The sequence below is a fragment of the Schistocerca serialis genome, chromosome 2 (assembly GCF_023864345.2).
Source record: "Schistocerca serialis cubense isolate TAMUIC-IGC-003099 chromosome 2, iqSchSeri2.2, whole genome shotgun sequence".
Taxonomy (NCBI): Eukaryota; Metazoa; Arthropoda; class Insecta; order Orthoptera; family Acrididae; genus Schistocerca; species Schistocerca serialis.
The window spans coordinates 56,387,174-56,410,110 of record NC_064639.1 but is presented as its reverse complement, the minus strand read 5'-3'; the positions used below and the strand labels follow the sequence as shown (position 1 = coordinate 56,410,110).

At 46.8% G+C, this 22,937-nt stretch overlaps 1 protein-coding gene across 2 annotated transcripts in view; it reads left to right on the top strand.

Annotated features, from left to right (window-relative positions):
* The window catches only part of LOC126456757 (uncharacterized), a 783,002-nt gene that overhangs the window by 108,973 nt on the left and 651,092 nt on the right, over positions 1-22,937 (top strand). For both annotated transcript variants that reach the window (XM_050092505.1, XM_050092504.1), the window contains exon 2: positions 14,256-14,322. The gene's annotated coding sequence lies outside the window, so the exon portion shown is untranslated. The remainder of the gene's footprint in view (positions 1-14,255; positions 14,323-22,937) is intronic.

The window sequence follows — 22,937 nt, the reverse complement described above, 5'->3', positions numbered from 1 at the left end:
CTTTGGGCCGCTCTGGGTGTGATGGAGGTACACGCGTCCATGCAGTGCCCTTACCAGTTACTTGTAGGCATTGTCGAGGTTAAGGCCTTCATTTCTTCGTCCACATGATTTGCTTAAGTGGCCGGCCATAGTGGCCGAACGGTTCTAGGCGCTACAGTCTGGAACCGAGCGACCACTACGGTCGCAGGTTCGAATCCTGCCTCGGGCATGGATGTGTGTGATGTCCTTAGGTTAGTTACGTTTAAGTAGTTCTAAGTCTAGGGGACTGATGACCTCAGCTGTTAAGTCCCATAATGCTTAGAGCCATTTGAACCATTTGCTTAAGAGATAACAGAGTTCGCGTTTATTTGTCTATAGTTTTTCGGTTAGTGGAATCATTCTGTTTGTTTGTTCAGTCATGGGGTAGCATACAGGGTTACCCAGTGGGTGATTCAGTCTTATTACCGGTCTTAGTGCAGCCAGAAAAACTCCTTTCTTTTCCAGTCGACTTAGGCGCAAGTTCTCTTAGGTGTCATCGTAGTCTATTTTCTTTCCTACTTCATGGCTTTGTAACTCTATCTGGTGTAGTAGGTCTTGGTGTTGTTTCCGGTTTTGCGTGATGTGGTGTCTCGTCAGATAAAGATTGTTGTGTTTTTTTTTGGTGGGAGCTATTTGTGCTTTCATGTTGTTTTTAATATCCATACAGTATGTAGTCACTTTTTGTTGTTTGAAGTTTTCTGTTTGCGTTTGTTTCTCATTGATAATTGTTTCTTCTACATGAGTTGTCTTTTCTTGCGTCTTGTCACCGTAGACGAAACGCACAGTTTGCATGTATGGTTTAAATTTTAAAGTGTCATATACATATTTTTCTGAAGTTATTTCATTAGACACTAACCTGTCCTCTGCTGAGGGAACCATTAATTTACGTTCACGTTGTTTTGGTGTGTCCAGGTGCGCTGTGTTTCGCTTGTGCCATGATCCTGTTCTGCATGGACATGTTGCGACCTGACGTCCCAAAGATGTTCAGCCTCACGTGCGATTCCCCTTCGTCGGAATGTCTTGGCTCAAACTCGTCTAGGGGTTGAACCGCACGTGTCACACTACACACTTGTGACCCTTTGGTTAAATAATAATATCCGGAACTAAATTAACGATGCGTAAATGATGTAGGCCACTCAGTTGCGATTTGGTTAGAATAATGTTTATCCAGAAAGCAAACTAATAGCGGAAGTGGTCGTATTTAGAGTTACGGTTACATTCGAGCGCATATCAATTTGACACAGTTCGATCATTCCCAATCTCATCGCGAAACCCAAGTCCGATACTCCACCTCGTCATTTACACGAAAAGTTAAAGAGTTCACACCAGGCGCGCGGCTGCTCACCACTCAGGGACAAAGTCCCGCGATGCCACACAACGCGAAATTTCCTAAGTCGTTTCACTTCCTAGCTGCCTAGAGACCGACTGTCCGCTTGCGCGCCTCAGTTCAGTACTGTCCCTCTGCCCGTCACCGGCCGCGCTGCCCGCGCACCGAACGTCCTCGCTCAACTGACTAGGACTTTCCTGAAGCCGTCCATCTGATTGGCTGCAGCTTATTCCACATTTTTTTACATTTTAACATATTTAAATAATGAAAGCCTGACTACTTTCACGTTCTAAATAAAGTAACAATAATATCCATTACACAATAAACGTTAAATACTTTTACATAAAACCAATACAATTTCCTTCTTAGCTTTGAATGCCACGGCCAGTAGCCTTGTACCAATGTGCTTTCTGATAAATAAATAAAGAAGAAAAGTAAATATTATGCACTAAACTTTACAAGAAGTATTCTATTACCTAATTCAATAAGGTGCCATGCTGTCATCATTCAGTGCGTTTTGTGTTGAGGAAATGATGATCTGATGCTTAGCCGCACGGGATTAGCGGAGCGGTCTAGGGCGCTGCAATCATGGACTGTGCGCCTAGTCCCGGCGGAGGTTCGAGTCCTCCCTCGGGCATGGATGTATCCTTAGGATAATTTAGGTTAAGTAGTGTGTAAGCTTAGGGACTGATGACCTTAGCAGTTAAGTCCCATATGATTTCAAACACATTTCTCTGATCCTTAACTGAAAATACGGATAATTTAAATTTACTATATCTTTTAAACAAATAAAGTTACAGGGTTCATATTTACAACATTTGTCATTTTAATGATGCGCTTCTATATGAAATGTCGATCGCTAAGATCGACTAAAGCGTTCAGATTTTTGCATTCAAATGTTCAAATGTATGTGAATTCCTAAGGGACGAAACTGCGGAGGTTATCGATCCCTAGACTTACACACTGACTGGAACCTCCGGCGGGAGGGGCCGCGCAATCCGTGACATGGCGCCTCAAACCGCACGGCCACTCCCCGCGGCTTTTAGCATTCATGTCTTTGTTACAAAACTTGTGAATTTCACTTTAACAGTGAATCCTAAACTATTATAGATACGATCAATACTCAACTTTTATTGGGATAACTACGAAAATTTATGGAGGATGGCAGATTAAAATTACTGTGGCTTCATTCCCTGCATTACTACAGAATTAAATAGTTTCCATAAATGTTTCCTCTTATGGCCGATCTTAGGTCCGCCATATTTAACACTGGCGACAAACGCCTTCTACTGGGTTTCCCTATGACGTAGGTTCTCGTGTGTCCCACTCGCACACTACAGCTCTTAGGTCTCAATAGACAATATAGCGCCTGTGAGTTTCCCCATCTCGTGGTGAATCTTTGCCCTTTGTGGCAGACGGTCCTGGACGACAGGATTCGTTTCACAATTCCTGTAGGCTGACTCTTTCGCCCATATATTTAAATGAGAGCGCAATGTTCGTTAATGACGACGTCTGTCGTTATTTTTATGTTCGCCTGATCAGTGTGATGTGTTTTTTTTTAAAGTCTTCTTTACTGAGGGCTGCTTCTCCCAGTTGTTCTACTCGAAGAAAGGTCGCTGTTTGGAGCGTTGCCCACTAGAAAAGTTCGTGTTTGATGGTTTGGTGTGTGTTGCCACAGTAGTGACTATTTCCAACGATTGTCCGCCAATACCACTACTGAACAGCAGTGGATCTCTTCGCCTATTTGTGGGATATTTACGTTACATTTGGTTCACTGGTAGTCCCTCGTGCCTTTCGCTACCGTCTTGTGACGTTGCAGCCCTAATACACAAAGTACCTTCGTCCGGATCATCAATATAAATTGTAAACGGCAGCGGCCCTGTATACTACTGTTCCTGGACGTACTTCCCAAAATACATTCGTCAAGTTTCTTCCGTTATGATCGACGTATCGAGTTACATCTGAAGAAAGTCCTGCATCGTGTAATTACTAAGCACGTATTTTGTTCACCTAACGACCATACGGAATTTGATAGAAAGCATCGCGAAGTGAATGAATACGGCGTGAACCTGGACGCGTGTCCCTACTCTTCTGTGAATCTCACGGACGAAGAGAGCGAGCTGAGGTTCGCGAAATCCCTGTAGGAATTTGTAGAGTTTTTCGTTCTCCAGAAACGCGAATGACGCACGAACGTGAGACGTGTTCCACGGCTTTGCTTGAATTCTGCGTCACCGGTATAGGCCTAGAGTCGCGCACAGCTACATTGACACGGAGACGTTTGTTGAACTTAGGCCTGCCCTGCCCTGTGGGCGGGCTGTTCCCGACTGCCGCAGCCCGCATCCGACCAGAACCTGGCTCCTGTAGCTCCTCGACGCTTCAGGATTTGCCCTACGAACAGTTGTGCCATACCCCCTACACTTCTTTTCTCAATGAGCGACTCAGTGCCTCTGCATTAGTTGTACAATTTTTAAATTTGTGAATTCGCCTCTCTTCCGTAGCTGTACATTGCCCATTCTGCTGAGCACCGTTGAGCGCGTGCAGCTGGACAGTACGCGCTGAGAAGGATGGGGCGGCAGTCGGGTTGCGTAACACAGCACGAAGGCGGTTTGACGAGAGAGGTGCTGTTAGACGGCCGTATCGTGTCTCAGCTCACTTTCCGTTCTCGTTTCATTTCAGTTCGGCACTAGGTTTGTCCTCACTCGAGCCACTCAGTTCTATCACTATTCTCTGTCGATTCAGTTCTTTGTAACCCTCAACAGTGCGTACACGTGTTTCCCTTCAGTTAAGTGTAGATAATATCGTATAACTCGTGGATGAAGACCGTCACCGTCTCTTCGCAACAGCCTCCGTTCTGGTTTTGAAGAAAGAGCGGAGGAAAGGAAGGAAATGGAGTAACCTTCGTTTCTTAAAAGAAATTCGCTGTCGCATGTTAATTTAATGGAGGAACTTCGCTTAGAACCACGTGACTGGTTGAAATACTTGCGGACGAACGGGGATCCGTATCTCCTGTTACTGTGCCCTGTGGCGCCCATTACAGAGAAGCAGCACACCGATATGAGGGAGGGAGGCTATTACTACTCGTGAAGGCCAAGGGCGACATTGAGATTTTTGGCGCGTGGAAGCACTTCGTGGAAAATCGACCTCGCGTCGGTGGCAGAGTGGTTAAACAGACCTGGCTGGGATGACTGCGACGTTGAAAAATGACCCGGTGTCGGCACTGGCGTCAAAAAATAACTTTGTTATCTCTGCGATCTCGAAAACCGGCTCTGTGGTTCGTCTGCCACCTGTGGCGTCACTATTGAGGAAAATACATTGAGTTTTCGTATGCCCCTCAAATATAGCGCAAGTTTCATGGCGTAAGGTAACATTTCTTGAAGCATATCACTCAGTTCATCGGCAATATGCTTTCGTTCTTGTATACCTTCAGCCTTTTTCAACCTCACGGTCACCAATTGTAGCACTTTCTTGCGTGAAGGAACTTCGTTCTTTTTACTACCTGCTGACCGTTTGCTCCACATCAACCGATTGTTCCCTGATGATGAGTATAGCACCATTCTCATCCGTTATCTGTCGGGGATCATTGGAACAGCGGAAAGTTCCACGGGACTGCAAGAAGGCCCAGCTCAAAGCAATCTATAAAAAGGGTAGAAAATCGGATGCATATAATTACCGGCCAATTTCACTGATATCGCTTTGTTGTAGAATCATGGGACATATTTTGTGTTCAGACTTAATGACCTTTCTAGATTCTGAGAAGCTAATCTGGAGAAACCAGCACGGTTTTAGAAAACAGAGGCCATGCGAGACACAGCTGGCCCTCTTTGTGCTTGATATACAACAGGGTCTAGATACCGGCTGCCGGATTGATGTCATATTCCTCGACTTTCTAAAGGCGTTCGACTCAGTTCCGCACTGTCGCTTGCTCCAAAAAGTGCGCGCTGACGGTCTAACCGATGACATATGTGGTTGGATAAAATTTTTCTAACAGACAGAGAGCAGTATGTCGTCCTGAATGGAGAGACTTCAACAGAAACAAGCTAACGTCAGGTGTGCCCCAGGGCAGCGTAACATGTCCGCTGCTTTTTACGATTTACATAAACGATCTGGTTGATGGTATTGATAGCAGCATTAGACTGTTTTCCGATGATGCGGTAGTCTACAGGAAAGTAGTATCACATTAAAGTGTGAACAAATCAATGAGGATTTGCAGAAAATAAATGCGTGGTGTAATGACTGGCAGTTATCTCTCAATATTAGTAAGTGTAACGTAATGCGTATAACAAAGCGAAAATCTCCATTAATGTAAGAGTACAAAATAAATGCCCAGTCTTTGGAAGCGGTAACATCTGTCAAGTATCTGGGTGTGACTATTCGAAATGAACTCAAATGGAACGATAAGATTACACAAGTAACGGGTAAGGCGGACTCTAGATTGCGGTTTGTTGGTAGAATCCTGAAGCGTTGCAGTCCTTCAACAAAGGAAATTGCTTATAGTACTAGCTAGTTTGTCCAGTCTTAAAGAGTATTGTTCGTCTGTATGGGACCCTTACCAGTTGGGTCTGGTTCAAGAGATTGAGAAGCTTCAAAGACGAGAGGCAAGATTTGTGACTGGTACATTTATCCATCGCGAGAGCGTTACAAATCTCACAGAAAGTTTGAAGTGGGAGACACTTGCAGATAGACGCGCTAAACGGAAGGGGCTGCTCACTAAATTCCAAAATCCGATCTTCGCCGAGGATGTAGAGCACATATCATTACCACCAACTCTCAAATCGCGCAATGACCACCATTCAAAGATAAGGGAAATTAGAGCTTGTACTGAGGCGTTCAGACAATCGTTTTTCCCCCGCGCGATCCGCGAGTGGAAGAGAGAGAGAGAGAGAGAGAGAGAGAGAGAGAGAGAGGGGGGGGGGGGGGGGGGAATGTGACTCTGGCGCGGATAGTGCCCGCCGTCACACACCGCTTGGTTGCTAGCGGAGTATATATGTAGATGTAGAGGAAGATAGTGTGAGTGTTGTAAATTCTTGATCTGATGATTGAGCGTGCACAGAACATTCATCACGATCTCCATCTTTGTCACTGATGGACTGAGAGTTGTCCTGAAATTAAGAAAAGAAAACAAGAGGTTTTCGTGATATATGTTGTTGTTGTGGTCTTCAGTCCTGAGACTGGTTTGATGCAGCTCTTCATGCTACCCAATCCTGTGCAAGCTTCTTCATCTCCCAGTACCTACTGCAGCTTACATCCTTCTGAATCTGCTTAGTGTATTCATCTCTTGGTCTCCCCCTACGATTTTTACCCTCCACGCTGCCCTCCAATACTAAATTGGTGATCGCTTGATGCCTCAGAACATGTCCTACCAACCGATCCCTTCAAATGGTTCAAATGGCTCTGAGCACTATGGGACTTACGACCTGAGGTCATCAGTCCACTAGAACTACTTAAACCTAACTAACCTAAGGAGATCACACACATCCATGCCCGAGGCAGGATTCGAACCTGCGACCGTAGCGGTCACGCGGTTCCAGACTGCAGCGCCTAGAACCGCTCGGCCACTCTGGCCGGCAACCGATCCCTTCTTCTAGTCGTGCCACAAACTCCTCTTCTCCCCAATTCTGTTCAGTACCTCCTTATTAGTTATGTGATCTACCCATGTAATCTTCAGCATTCTTCCGCAGCACCACATTTCGAAAGCTTCCATTCTCTTCTTGTCCAAACTATTTATCGTCCATGTTTCACTTCCATACATGCCTACGCTCGATACAAATACTTTCAGAAACGACTACCTGACACTTAAATCTATACTTCAGAAATGCTTTCCTTGCCATTGCCAGTCTACATTTTATATCCTCTCTGCTTCGACCATCAGCAGTTATTTTTCTCCCCAAATAGCAAAACCCCTTTACTACTTTAAGTGTCTCATTTCCTAATCTAATTCCCTCAGCATCACCCGACTTAATTCGACTACATCCCATATCCTCGTTTTGCTTTTGTTTTCGTGATAGATGTCAGTTTCAAAATTTTTTATATCAAGCACGGCGCGCAACTGCACCAACAGGAAGTGCATGACTGTACTGCAATTACAAGAAGTTTCATAGTATTGTTCTAATGGCTATTACGAATTTATGATAAGTGATGTAGAAACAAATGGAAGTCTATCAGATGGGGTCGTAATTATTAATACTAACATTTGCGAACAATTAACTACCAACAGTTTGCAGTTGCTTCCTAATGAAAATCCTAAAGATAGTACCACCAAGCTACGGTATGTATTCGTGGGAAACCAAAGAATTTCCATTAATGCGAAACTTTGTAAAACTATGTAATAAACGATCGGATGGTCTTCAACTACAGAATATCGAGTACTAGAAGAATTGTCGAAAATGCGTTCGGCATTCCGTCAGATAAATTTAGAATTTTCCATTCTGCTATAAATTTATATGACGTAAAACATATGAATATCCTCGTTTTGACAGGCAGTTGTCTTCACAATTTCCTATTAATATGGTGTCAGCATTCATACATTACGCCCGTTTTAGATGGTATGAATTCAAATGAGATTACTAACGTGCAAGGCCTGGTAGATCAACAAAACGTCACCAGCAGCCGAGATGTAGGTAATGGTGCCAAATATTGTTGAAATAAGTTTGTGGAATATTTTGTAAATGAGGGAAGGAGTTGAAAGGCAATATGACTAAATACAAAAGACGTATTTTGAATATGTTTTGTGGTGGAGATAAACAATTCTTAAATAAAGTAGCAATGTGAAATAAAAATGTATCTGCAGCTTCGTCCGTAGTATTAACACTTGTTTGCAGTCGGCTGTGTGTCGCTGACGAACGAAAGATCATAATACCATAGTGATGGTTTGTCTGCTTTTCTGTTCCTGCTGCAGCTCTTTCGCTGCCTTTAACTTTTTAAATTCTTCGTTATAAATTGAGCATAGGGTATTAATTTTGGACTTTACCATGACCTATGTAGCCATTTTATCGTATTCCTGGTATTTCTTTAATAGGAGAGTGAAAGAGGCTTCCTTACTGTTAGTTTGTGATACCGTACGTCTATTTTGTTCCACAAACACGGTAAAGTTTTACAAATTTCGAGAACTTAATAACAAAGTCGTGATACTTGGCTGTAGCGAGAGTTGTACGTGTGCACTGTGTGCAAGATCGCCAAGAGGACTGAGGTGAGCGAACGGACAGGGGCCCGGGGTGTGCCTGGCTACACTGGCGAGGGAAACTCCCTGCCGCAGCCCCTCACAGACTCAGTGGTAAGATGGACCAGTGCATAGCCCGTCAAAAGCTGAATGCAGATCAGGCATGAAAACAGCAAGAAAGTGCTCTGAACTGTGAAAAAGGAAGCGAAACAGAAACGACGAAAAGCCCAAGCTCAACACGCGCAACATCGAGCAACTTTCAACAGCCCCTGCGCTTCGGTTGTGTGGCCACTGTGTTGAGTTCTGAAGTAAGGGGTCCGTGTTTAAATCTCCCTCGTACCTCTTTTTTTTCACAAAGTTATGAATTGTCCCTCTGGTCACAGAGATCTCTGTTCGCTTTATTCAAACTTGTGTCTGTGTAGTGGTGTAACGTTTGTTTGCAACAGTCAGGTGAAAGGAAGGGACCTCCAGATGTACGTACTTGCTACTTCAAATGTTCAAATGTCTCTGAGCACTATGGGACTTAACTACTGAGGTCATCAGTTCCCTAGAACTTAGAACTACTTAAACCTAACTAACCTAAGGACATCACACACATCCATGCCCGAGGCAGGATTCGAACCTGCGACCGTAGCGGTCACGCGTTTCCAAACTGAAGCGCTTAGAACCGCACGGCCACACCGGCCGGCTGTACTTGCTACTTGTTCTACACAATTACTACATGGTATGACTCTTGTGTTCCATTTTGGAAGTTTCAACTCTTAAATTCCTTTGTTCTAATATAGTTCACACCCGTTTATTTGTTGTTTTCATTGCTGTGAGAGGTCTATCCAGCATCTCGCCTGCTCTCACTATTCACCATATTTACTTGGGACGGTAATATATTGTTACCACATGACTCGTATTCTATAACCAATGTGTAGTATCACAATTGTCAAGACTACGGAAGGAGAACGGACACGTCAATGACCGGACAGAAAGTTCACAATTTTGTGGGAAAAAAATGGGCACGGGTCAGATTTGAATAAGGGTGGGCTGTTTGGTATTCCAACACCGTGACCATACAGCCACGACCTCGTAGGTCTTGCTAGCCTCTCAATGTTACACATCTCGACCTTGGATGGTTCCTTGTTTCTATTTTGCTTCTTTTTTTCACGGTTCAGTACACCTTCCTGTTTTCATCCTTGATCTGTGTTCATTTTTTGACGGGCTATACACTGGCCCATTTTACTACTAAATCTGAGGGGGCGTGCTGGGGGGCTTCCCTTGTTAGGAATACTAAGAACTGAAATGAGACAAATAGGTCTATCCATCCCGTCACTTCTCAGTCTCGGTTTGAGTTCTCCTTTCAGCGTTTAATTTTTACACATAGGAGAAACTGGCAGTTTGACAGAAAGTGAAATTAAACTGAGAATCTGAAGACGCTTTCCAGTGAGAAAACCTCTGTTGTCGTGTTCCTCTTATTTCGGCTCTTAACGGCATTGCTGTGTAGCCTTAATGACTATTTGTTCAAATGGCTCTGAGCACTATGGAACTTAACTTCTGAGGTCATCAGTCCCCTAGAACTTAGAACTACTTAAACCTAACTAACCTAAGGACATCATACACATCCATGCCCGAAGCAGGATTCGAACCTGCGACCGTAACGGTCGCGCGGTTCCAGACTGTAGCGCTTAGAACCGCTCGGCCACTCCGGCCGGCCTTAATGACTATTGCTGATGATCATTACAAGTTAGCTTCTAGGAAAACAGCCGACTGATAGGACTGTGCTAACTATACCGGGAGGTAAAGCACTTTCTGGACAACAGAGTGAAAGTCGTTATGTCTTCGTAGGTGATGGGGCATTTCCGTTAATAAAAGACTTTGTGACCTTTCCCAAAATGTAAAGTCACCAATAATGAGGAAAGTAAAGTTTTTACCTAAAGGCTTTGTCGTGCTCATTGAATAGTGGAGTGCGCGTTTGGTATATTGAGGTACCGGGTTTCGTGTATTCGAAAGACGCTTTTGAGTATTGACTGGAGCCTGTAGAATACGATTGTGACGGCTACGAGGGTATGTATAGTTAGCCTATTTGAGAAGTTGAAACATTATGCCGAGTGATCTGGCCGAGGAGGACCACTCAATACTAATCAGATTCTCTCGCATGCTCCATGTTGGTGCAGACGCAAGAGTCTACATCTACATTTACATGGTTGCTCTGCAATTCACACTTAAGTGCCTGGCAGAGGGTTCATCGAACCATTTTCATACTACTTCTCTACCATTCCACTCTCGAATGGCGCGTGGGAAAAAGGAACACCTAAATGTTTCCGGTCGAACTCTGATTTCTCTTATTTTATTATGATGATCATTTCTCCCTACGTAGGTGGGTGTCAACAAAATATTTTCGCATTCGGAAGAAAATGTTGGTGATTGAAATTTCGTAAATAGATCTCGCCGCAAACAAAACCGTCTTTGTTTTAGCGACTGCAACCGCAACACGCGTATCATATCAGTGACACTTTCACCCCTATTGCGCGATAACACAAAACGAGCCGCCCTTCTTTGCACTTTTTCGATGTTCTCTGTCAATCCTACCAATATTCCAGCAGAGGACGGACAAGTGTAATGTAGACTGTCTCTTTGGTGGGTTTGTCGCATCTTCTAAGTGTTCTTTTCTAACTGAGTCCACACAAAGTTGTGCCAGTCATCCTCTCTTGTCGTGTTAGGTTCGGTTTTATGCCTGTCTTTAGCGTCGCGATAGATTTGGAGTCTGATTCCCCGTTATTGTGCTGTTTTTGCCCTTTGATGCAGTCTCTTGAGTATTTCTGGAGTCTTGTCGACGTTGTGGACCATGCCATTCCCTGTTCCCGTTTTTCGTTTGCTGTTGGTATGGCAGCTGACTGAGATTTTTATAGTATATTTGTCATTGTGTAAACTCTGAAATCAGCGCAAGTTGATCTCCTCTTTGAGTTTTCCAGTTTGCCTTGTGTAGCAGCGAGCGTGAGTGCTGTGTTTTGTGTGTGTGTGTGTGTGTGTGTGTGTGTGTGTCACTAGCGGTTGCTATGTTTTGCTACTGTCACGTTCTGATCACATTTGTGATTGTCTAGGGCGTGCTAGTGTACGGTGAGTGCGTCTGATATTTGATTTGCCAGAATAATGTCAAAGTTGCTGGTTCCACCTGAATATCCACATAGGTCGGTGGGTTGTTTCGCTTTATTCACTACGAAAAGGTTACATTCGTTTATTGTGTATGCAACGTTCTGCCCTCTGGCGTTCGGTCTGTTGGCATGTCGTAGCATCAAGTGTGCAATGACGTCGATGTGTATTAGTAAGCGATTGCCTCTGTCGAACTTTGTGATCCCTCTTATTTTACTTGTGAATGGTTCTATTTCGGGTGAACGTTAAGCATACATGGAAGAGATTACCCCGTGTTGCCTGCCTAGTGTGATTTCTATTGTTACTGTGTTTTCCGTGTTCCGCGGTGTTATTTGTGTGTTTGTCGCGACGAGTGCTGCCTTTGCTCGTGTGGAACCTGTGCTTACATTCTATTGCCACGTATTTTCCCATTGCGAATGTATGGTTTTTGTAGGCAAAATACCGGGTGATCAAAAAGTCAGTATAAATTTGAAAACTGAATAAATCACGGAATAATGTAGATAGAGAGGTACAAATTGACACACATGCTTGGAATGACATGGGGTTTTACTAGAACCAGAAAATACAAACGTTCAAAAAAATCCGACAGATGGCGCTTCATCTGATCAGAATAGCAATAATTAGCATAACAAAGTAAGACAAAGCAAAGATGATGTTCTTTACAGGAAATGCTCAACATGTCCACCATCATTCCTCAAGAATAGGTGTAGTCGAGGAATAATGTTGTGAACAGCACTGTAAAGCATGTCCGGAGTTATGGTGAGGCATTGGCGTCGGATGTTGTCTTTCAGCATCCCTAGAGATGTCGGTCGATCACGATACACTTGCAACTTCAGGTAACCCCAAAGCCAATAATCGCACGGACTGAGGTCTGGGGACCTGGGAGGCCAGGCATGACGAAAGAGGCGGCTGAGCACACGATCATCACCAAACGACGCGCGCAAGAGATCTAACACACGTCTGGCAATACTTTTTTTTCTAATGAATCCCCATGTCATTCCAAGCATGTGTGTCAATTTTTTACCTCTCTATCTACATTATTCCGTGGTTTATTGAGTTTTCAAATTTATCCTGACTTTTTGCTCACCCGGTATGTTAGCTGATTCCTCCTCTATTGGTTTAATTAGCTCCGTCCACACTAAGGCACTTCTCGTCTAATTTAGTTGGGTAAGTTTCATGTTGTTGGTGTATATTTTGTATAGACGTAAGTTTTTTGTCCTACCTCTTTAGAGTCACAGTAACACGCCCTGTACATCCTTAGGAAATCCTTGTGAATTTGTTTCCAGTCTGTTGCCTCACCCCTTCTTGAGCGTGACTTTGCCAGGAGTTTAATGAAGGTGCTGCAGCCTGTCAGGAGGTTTGCCATTCGGAGTACGGTTCTATCCGTTTGTCCGGCGCTGGAGAGCCGCTGCGACGCGTGGAGAAACAGTCTCAGTGGGGTTCTGGAAGGCACGGATGGTGCGGCCGGGTGAGGTTGCGTGGCGCGGAGAGCTCGGCTGAGGTGCCGAGTTGCACCACACACTCTCCACTGGCTTCAAATCCGAGGGGAGCGGGGTGTTTGTGACCGGTGAAGTAGTACAGTAGGCTGCGAGCTGTGTGACGCGTTGCATCGTCCTGTTTCTCCGAGTCATCGTGCCGAGGAAAAACAAACTGTACGTGTTCCGCAAGGATAAACGCATGCTTACGGTGATTTATTGTCCCGTCCAGAATGGCGAGATGACCCAGGAAATACGACAAAAAAACACACCCCAGATCGTAACGCTGCCTCCTCCGGCCTGGCCCCTTCCGAGAATTGTTGCAGGGCCGTACACGCCTACGGTGATGAAGGATAAAGCGTGATTCGTCCGAAAAAGCCACCGGTCGCAGTGAGCGTCCAGGCGCCGGCTGCGGGCGCCCACACGCACGCGGTGACGTCCGCTGAGGGCCCAGTGTTCGCAGCCCCGCGCTCACTTGCTCTGCAGGCGCGCGTGCGCTCGCCCGTAGACACCGCCACACCCGGCCTCACCTGTGGCCCTCGATGCACCGTAGTTGCATCGGTGCCGGTTTCGGTTCGAGCCGTTTTGCCGTGCACCGTATAGTTTGACCGCGGCAACACCCGAACAATTAACGAATGCTTCCACCCTCGGCCCGAAAGTCGGCGTCAGATAAATCACTCTGTTTCCGCATTACGAGAACGAAAGCATTCTTTTCCTAGTCCCCACGATACGTTTTATGTACCCTCCACTGCTGTGAGCGGTTATTGGACGTTGACGTCGAAGATAGCCGACTATCACATTAATGTGACTGGATCGTATAAATTTAAATGTAAGGAAATATTTTTGTGAATGTATTTGTAGTGTGGCGTTGTGACCAAGTGAACTCGTAAAAGACGAACAGTGCAGACGAGAAGAGGAGAACAGAATAGAACCGTGGTGGGGAAAAGTTGCCCGCGGAGACTAAATCTCGGCGACAGGAATCAGTTCGTGTGGATGAAGTTGTTGAGAGGTGAAGAGGCTTGTTCAATACAGGCTAGCACAGACAGCAGTGTTTGTCCCGGAGACTACCAGATGAGCAGATGCCTGTAAGTTGTAATGTAATGTAATGTGATGTAACGCAGTGTGGTGTGGCTGTCCGCAGGTCCGGCGAGCCGCTGGCGGGGCGCCCGTGTTTCCTCGAGCTTTCCGGCAGAGCTGGCCCGCAAGAGGTGAGTCCAGTGGTGGCCGCGTGATGCTAATGTACAGCAGCGCTCTCAGTTGCAAATTGGTAACGATTAATGCCCCTCCCTCCCTCCCTCCCCAGCCCACTTCTGAAAACTGGGCAGTACGACTGTGGGGCGAGGCCTGGACCCCGCGGTGCCCCTGCAGTGAAATACGAGTAGAAAGAGAATACCGTCGGGAACTGTTTTAAGTCAGCGGACCCACTCGTCATCGGAGTTCAAGTGTAGAAAGTGTCATTCCTGTTAGTAAACTTTGTGAGGAGTAAGTTGGTGGCCAGCTGTTGGCATCGGCAACGTTGCCCTGGGAGAGACACTGCAAGTGCAGGTGTGGCGCGACGCGACGGCCGGCAGGCTGCCGCAGCCCGCCTGCTGCCGCAGCGCGCCCTCCACGCCTCCACTTTGCCTTGTGACGTCACGTGGCCACCTTGCCTCCGTCCACCTGCAGTCTGTTTTCGTTACGGTTACAGTCAGTTAACCTGCTCATCCTGTTTCCACATACTTTTTTTTTTTATTCGTGTCTGTCCAGGAATTTCCTAACATGCCCTGTCTCCTTTGCTTCCTGACGAATCCTAACTTTTTTGAACTGTTTTCCCTTTAGACGCTAAAATCTCACTGTTGCATGTGAGAAGCTGCACCTATCCGTTTGGTGCATATTCGAAACTTAGTTGTCAAAATTATGTTTAATTTTCCAGTTCAACTGCAGTGCTTACTCCTTTTGTTCCCCATACAGTCGAAGCTATAAACTACCCTACATAAAAAACTTAGCAACTAGTACTATGACTTCGTACTTAATTTTTACATTTTTAAAAAATCCTTTGTTTTCTTATTGCATTTCCCTACTTTTCAGTTTATTTCTGTGAGCAACTTTTTCTATAATAGAAAACCAAGTTCACCGAAAGTATTCCAGCAGGAAGTAGGAATCTGCCAGTGAGGAAAATTTTAAAACCTGCGATTTGTCTCAAATTCTGTACGGAAATCTATTAAAAACGTTTGTCGTAGTTACCGTTTACACTGTGCTGAAGGATGTGCGTGTACCATAAAGTCTAAAACTCCGTTTTGTCAATGCATAATGGATGAAGCTATTCCTTCTGGATCTGTCTCCGTTCTCAGTCACTTGTTCCGTAAGCGAAGCACGTACTGCCTAGTTGATATCAGACGAGTTCGACTACAGCAACATTTGTACACAATCCACAACAAAATACTCATTATGCAGCAAAGTGTGAGAAGAATCGGACCGTCGGCAACGTCTTTATCTGTCGCTAACAAGTCTGCAACCGGCAGATCTGTCTTTCGCCTCAGTACTACTCGCACTCTGGCGGCACCGCTGTTCCACCTTTGGAGAGCACACACTCATTCCTCGCACACCCGTTGCACTAGCGAGGGAAGCAACTGCGAGGCTCCGCCGCATCCTTTCTCCCAGAGATGCTAATCCAGCAGCGTATGCAGAAATTTCCTGGAGTCTGAAGTGTAGGAAAGAGTCGCCGGAAGATTGAAAATTTTAGTCACGCTGGTGGTAAGAGCGTCGACCTCGAAGGGAACTGGTCGCAACGGGTCTGTGCAATTCCGAACTACCTCTAGACGAAGTGGGGGAAGTGGGCAGGTTTCGTGGCAGTGGGTCCTTGGTCGCACGACCCAAGGCGCCGCAGTCAAGACCTTGTAAGATTTGCGAGGTCTGCAGATTTCTATACACGCAGCTTTGTCTGTAACCGTTCTGGAAGGGGACAGTGTTGGCGGCTGTCTCTCATAGCGCAGTGAATGGGGATGTAACGCAACAGCAAGTGAGGTGCTCGACAAAGGCGAGAGGAGAGACAGAGAGACGTGCCGACCAGCCATTCAGAAGCGGGGAGGCGCCACTGGAGCGATGCACGCAACACTCACTAGAGGTGAGCCCGGCGGTTACTCTGGAATAACCGTTACAGTTATTTTCTTATAACCGTTATTTTTAACGGTTATTGATAACTGTCAGTTATTTTTCACTACCGAATACTCGAGTCGGGGTTACAGTTAAATAACGAAGTAGGTAGACTCCATCAGTTTAGTTATCAGTATGATTACAACTGAGAGTAGTGCAAAGTGGCGGGAATGTCGTACGAATCGTGCCACGACCTTACCTAATTATCTTGTGCGGTACATTTCAGTTGATGTTTGGGCGATTATTGGAGTTTCATATTATGTGTATGTTGTTTGCTGATCGCTATTAGAAATATTATCCTCGCGGCTGCGACAAAAAGTACGCGGAACTTCGCCACAGCACTGTTTGAGTGAAACATTAAAAACGTGCTTTTTTAAGTGCGAACAAATACGTAAGCTGAATACTGAAGGTAAAATTCCAAGCTTAATTTCTTGTGGTGTTCAGTTAATAGAATAAGTGTACAGCCTTGTAATAAAACACAAAAATACAAGTAACGTGATAGATTCGTTTACTCTTGTACGATTGAGGAAAGCGTGAGTACGCTAATCCAAGTTTTATAAGAGATTTGGAAAACAGCTTGATTTCTTCAGCTACCGTGGGGCTCTTAATTTTCTGATGGGAGAATGACTAAGCGATATTTCTCCAAGCGTTCACTTTGTTGTGTGTCTCTTACATTTGGCATTATTCTACGCGGAATTCCAGTGGATGATTGGTTGTGCTGACCTCGTAAGGGTAACAGATTTAAACCTCTCAGGCGTCATTACGATACCGGTTTTACTCTTTTGTTATAATTCTTCTTTGGGTATCCAGATTGTGAGAGTCTGAATTAATAGTATTGATGTTAGGAATACGAAATTGCATTAGCTTTCCTGAAATTTCTCAATAACAAAATTTCATGTCCTGTGGAATACTTTACCTATCGATCCATGTTTTGCTTTCTTCCCGCTTCTGTCATACACACGAGGCAGCAATAAACACTTCGTCTGTCAATGCCGTCTGCCTGCTTTGACTTTTTTTGTTTCTACAATCTAATGTCGTGACAGTTAACTGTCCGAATGTGTAACAGACTAATTCATGAACGAGACAGGTGAGCACTCAAAATGAAGGGCTAAGTTTTGCTTATAACAAACATCAACATAGAAATGAGTGCATCTGACACAGGTTTTTAGTGTTGCTTAAAATAATAGAAAATGAACTGACTTGAGCTCTTTGAAAACAAGCGGGCCGGTGTGGCCGAGCGGTTCTAGGCGCTTCAGTCCGGGGCATGGATGTGTGTGAAGTCCTAAGGTTAGTTAGGTTTAAGTAGTTCTAAGTTCTAGGGGACTGATGACCTCAGATGTTAAGTCCCATAGTGATCAGAGCCATTTGAACTATTTTTTGAAAACAAAAAAGCATACATTATTCAAAAACGTTCAGGTAAGATGCACAAGCACCAGTAGGCCCTAATATAATTCAATCTATAGTTTTATTTAAATACCACTGACAAACCAACTGATCTGATTATTGTTGTAAGCTTACCAGTATTCGTTGCAAATATGCCTCCAGCAAATGGTTAATTTGCCACGCATGTGTCTGAAGTATAACTATTCGTTTGTACAATTTCCCTGTATAAAATTCATGTGCTTAATATTATGTAGAAAATCTTTCAAAGTCAATGGCCCAAAACTAATTAAATAAAAGAAGCCCGTATGAAATGAATGTGTATAAATTGAGAAAACTCGTTCTCTTAGTAAAGCCACAAAGCTGTGCTTCAAAAAAGTGCACAAGTTTTTTTGTACTCAGGTTGATAACATACACTTTAATGAGATTGATCGGATACAGCACCAGCACTTTTCATCATAATGATGCCACAAAGCAATAGGGGTAAGGTATACCTTGAGAAGATACTCTATTTTCCATTTTTAGATCATCTACAGTATTCAAATATTTCAGTAAGTGTAAAAAACCCCAAAAAATATTAACATGTTGCATACCTTTGACAATATTTCATGGCTCTCCATGTATAAGACTATTGTTAGTAGTACTAGCCTAGTGGCAACAGAGAAAAACAAGAACACGAAACGAAATTCAGTACCGCCTAACGCAACCAGTGGGCGGAAGGGTAGTGACAACTGTTCCGAAACTACAAGAAGTGGAGAGAATAGAATCCTGTTTTTCGTCAACTCTCTGGAACCCCCGATGGGCAGCGGTTATTTCCGTAGCAGTATGAAAGTATTTGGTTCACTGCAGTAACTACCCTCTCTGGAAATATCACCGGGTTCTGGAGTCAGGAGCAACTTCCAGGTCACCTTTAGTGGTGACCCATTACCTGCCAGAGAACAAGAACGGCGAGCGAAAACGATAACTGCCAGAGAAAAATACCGAACGCTGACCGTTATTTCCATAGTCGCTGCAATTCCTTATGGTAACTATTTGTACTGCCCGCCCTAAATAAAGTGACTCACGGAGCGGCGACTCGAGGGAATGCCTTTACTCTCGCTCCTATAAGCCACAGCTCTGACATTAACTTTATTTAATTGTTTGTGCTGAAAGTAGTGAAAGCGCACGAAATAGTACACAGTTGCACCAACAGATGGCGCGCAGTCTCACAGTTTCTCCATGGCATATAGAACACCTTCCAGATAGTCTATCCCTCTCCAGCGTAGGCGGATCTCAGATGAGTTGACGCGAAAGCGTACTACGATGTTCAGTAAACAGATGGTGCGAGGCACTGTTGGCAGTTACTGAAATAACTGCTAGGATGAGCTGAGTGGTTATCGCAGCAACTGCTGCTTCTCAATAACCGGTTATTTGTATGAGTTAGGCAGGCAGCCATGTGAACGCACACGGCTGGCGGACCCAGCCCCACACTCTGGCCACGTGTCGCTGTACTCACAGTCTGCTTGAAGCCGCACGTAATCTGCTTTATCAGCCGAGCAACGCAAACAGTCGATCACCAATAAATCACCCTGCACTGTGAGTCTGTATGACAAGTTTCAGGAAATCATCTGACAATAGTTACTTCTTTCTCAGAACGAGAGACAAACGCCATGTGTATAGGAAATTGCGTGTTTGCTAGTTCGGCACATGAGGCTTTGCAACTCGTTTGCATTCCAGTTTCGCTCGAAACCGGCGGGTGTGGCGACCAGTAGGTTTTTAAAGTTACGTAGCCAGTACATTCCAGCGCAGAGTTTGGAGGGGGGGGGGGGGGAAGGGAAGGGGGCCAGAACGATGGGAGACGTTCTCTGCGGCGCCACCTGCTTCTCTCTCCTCCTGATCGCCGGCACTGCTGCAGCTGCAATGTTTCCTGGACGCGAGGCCGGTTCCAGAACAAGAGACATGCCACCCTTCGTCCCTACCCCCCCCCCCCCCCCTGCCACCGCCCTCTCATCCCTCAGGTTTAAGTTGCCTTTCCTTGGGATCCTAATAAGACGTTTAAAAACGTTGCCGCAACTTTCCAACAGGTCGTGGTGAGCGGGCGCGGACCGCAGGGGGAACGCTTGGTACCCCAGACCGTAGATGAAACCCCCAGGAGCGAGTTTGGTGGGCGCGGACCGCAGAGGGAACACCTAGAACCGCAGAGGACGGAAAACGGAGCAGCAACGCTCCAGCAGGTCGCAGGGAATGGGCGCGGACCACAGAGGAAGCGCCTGCAGCCGTTGGTGGAGGGGGAAGGCCATAGGCATAAATACTGGACCAGGTCCACTCGGGCCACACAAACGGCCTGGCCTAAGAAGATGACAATTAGTCGAGCCGCACAGGCCTCGTTAGAAGGCAAGGGAGAAGCGGTTGCACGTCAAGACTCAAGCGTCCAAACCAAGGAGTTCGTCAACCACCAGGCGGAACTTGTGGACAGCGAACGCCTGGACGACGCCAGCCCACGAGACGAGTACCAGATGAGCTTCCTGCAAAGCAGGGAGCTCAGAAGAAGAAAGGAGGAAGCCCTGAACGAGCAGTTCAGAAGACAGAGAGAGGAGCAAGAGGCGGAGCGTGACAGAAGACGCGAAGCCGCCCTTGCCCGCCGTGAACGCCAGCGTCAACGCTGGCAACACGGAAAATAAAGAGAAGGCAAGACACAAGCAGTTCTGGCCGGGTTTTGCAGGTTTTCCTTGGCCGCTAAGGTAAATACCGGAACTGTCCCCTACAAACTCCTGCAAATAAATTCCCAATTGGGAGATATCCACCCCTTTCCCCGCACCCCAGCAACAAAAATAATAAACGGTGACAAAACAGAATAACTAAAACCCATGGCTGAAAAGAGCCCAACGCATGCTCTATAACAGCCCGCCCTTCTCCATCCGAGAAGGGAATGAAAAGTGCAAAAAAAAAAAACAAAAAAAAAATAAAAATAAAAAAAACACTCGAGGAGCAGTCAGCACGACTCACGCCCGGTACTCGTGCTTCGGTAGCTCAGTTGGTAGAGCACTTGCCCGCGAAAGGCAAAGGTCCCGAGTTCGAGCCTCGGTCGGGCACACAGTTTTAATCTGCCAGGAAGTTTCATTATAATGGATTTCTTAATTCTTAGTTAAATGCCTTTTCTTTTATTTTTACTTAATACTTTACGAACAGCTAATAAAATGTGTCCTTTGTTATAAGCCATGCTGAAACCAGTGTACAGTAGTTTTCACGAACAGTGAGGTTACTCTTAGCGACATTTAGTCCGTGTCAGGCAGAAACTCGAACGCTGAGGAAAGCGGGAAAGAAAAGTCCGCACGCTTCAGAGATGCGGCGATCGAGGAGACTGTCGAAGGTAGCGTAACATTCTCAGACCAAGAGCTGCCGACGAGCACAGGGGAAGGGAGGACCCTGCGCCACGCAGCGATTGTAAGTGGGAGCAGCGCGGTCGGCCACCTGTTCCGCCACAGTGCAAAGTAGCTGGAGTCTGGATGGCATGAGGGTGTATCGAGGAGGGAGGACACTACAAGTGAAGACGGGAAGTGCTTAGTGAAAGTTTTAGAAGAGAGAGAATATGTCGATATCGAGTGGGTCAGCCGTCGGCAGCTGGAGTGGAAGAGGTGCGCGTGCTGCTGTAGGGCCAGGGAGGAGGGCGCAGCCTGTGCCGCCCTTCGCCGTACTGGCGGGCCTCCAGATTAGAGACGCCTCCCGCGGGAAATGCGGAGCCACGCCGCGCCGCGCCGTGCCGGGCGGGGAAGGTCGGCGGCGCCACCGCCACCGCTGCCGCGCCCTCCTGTCCCTAGCTCACCGCCACGTGCTGCGCCAGCCGCCTGTCCCACTGCTCTGGCGTGGCCGTAACGCCGTGGAACGGCCGACGTTTGGAAGGAGCACCGACCTCCCGGATTCGTACCCGTGCACCGGCCAGCGCCACGCGGCACACACGGGCCGGGTGTGAGCGACACGGCGTCCGCCGCCAGCAGCGTGCCGGAAGCGTCGTCGCCGAAATGTTGCACCGCGTGCACGCAGGTGGCCGGCCACTACCAGACCACTGGAGGCAATTCGTGCTCGAGTGGCACGTGTAGATTCCAGGATCATGGAGGTATGAGAGAAACCGATACGAACAGGGGAACTCACATTACGTCTGTTACAGTGCAACAACCTGTGGCCAAACACGAGCGAGTCGAAGGTGTGTGGTTTCCGCTCCAAAATCAAACAACTGTGGCGAGGCGGAGGACTGCATTGCTGCAGCACTGGCTGTAGCCGACATATCCGGCGCTGCGTAGGCCAGGAGCCTGACGTTTAAACACGATTCCATCAACAACAATGCCGAAGTCTGCGCCAGCCCCGACTCTGTGTGTGTGTGTGTGTGTGTGTGTGTGTGTGTGTGTGTGTGTGTCCGTGCGCGTGTGTACTGCTCTCGTGCGGAGTGCGTCTGTACAGGCGAAGAAAGTGGATGCCGCAGTGAAGGAGCCGGTACGGGTTGCAACGGAACGCCTGAAGCCGACACCGGTGCAGAAACTCGACCCTCTCGTTGGCATTGCGCCGGGCGGGACGTGGCGTCACGTGTGGTGAGGCCAACACGGCAACAGGCTCGGGCGACCCAGCAGCGCGCTGCGAGAGGTACGGATGGCCGTGGCTGCCCGTCAAAGGCAGCTGCTAGACAGACAGAGAGGGAGAGAGAGAGAGAGAGAGAGAGAGAGAGGGAGAGAGAGAGAGAGAGAGAGAGAATCTGGGAGCAACATTGGCACTGTGGGTCCTCTCGGCACCTCTGCGCGTCATTCGTGACACCGTGCAGCTGACGGAGCACGTCTGCAACGGGCGACGCACCTGCAGAGCAAAACAGTCGCAAGGAACGCAGTAGCCTGTGCTTTGCTTTTGCATCTTCGGTGGCGTGTATCCCAGAGAGCCGCCTCCATCAGCACCATCTCACTCATGATTTCCGAAATTCTGATGACAACTGAAAGAATACGGTCGGCGCTACGGCGTCGGTTTGCTTCGCAGATGAGACTCGGCGCGGAATCGCGTATGCAGAGCCGTGCCACTGGTCACTCAGTCGAGTTCCTCGTCCAGTCGGCCTCGACACGGCTGCAGCATCGCACGCGGTTCTTTGCTCCAGAGCCGACAAGATACGCTACACAATGTTAGATTCTGATAGTCAGGCGGACTACGGGTTCGATGCCGCACTGTTGTTCAAAGACCGCAGACAGTGGGCAGGAGATGCAGTGAGAGGCGCCACAGCGTTCCCGAAGCCAGTCCTCCCCTCAATCGAAACGGTGCGTAGAGTTGGTCACTTCCACAACCGTAATCTCCAAATTCA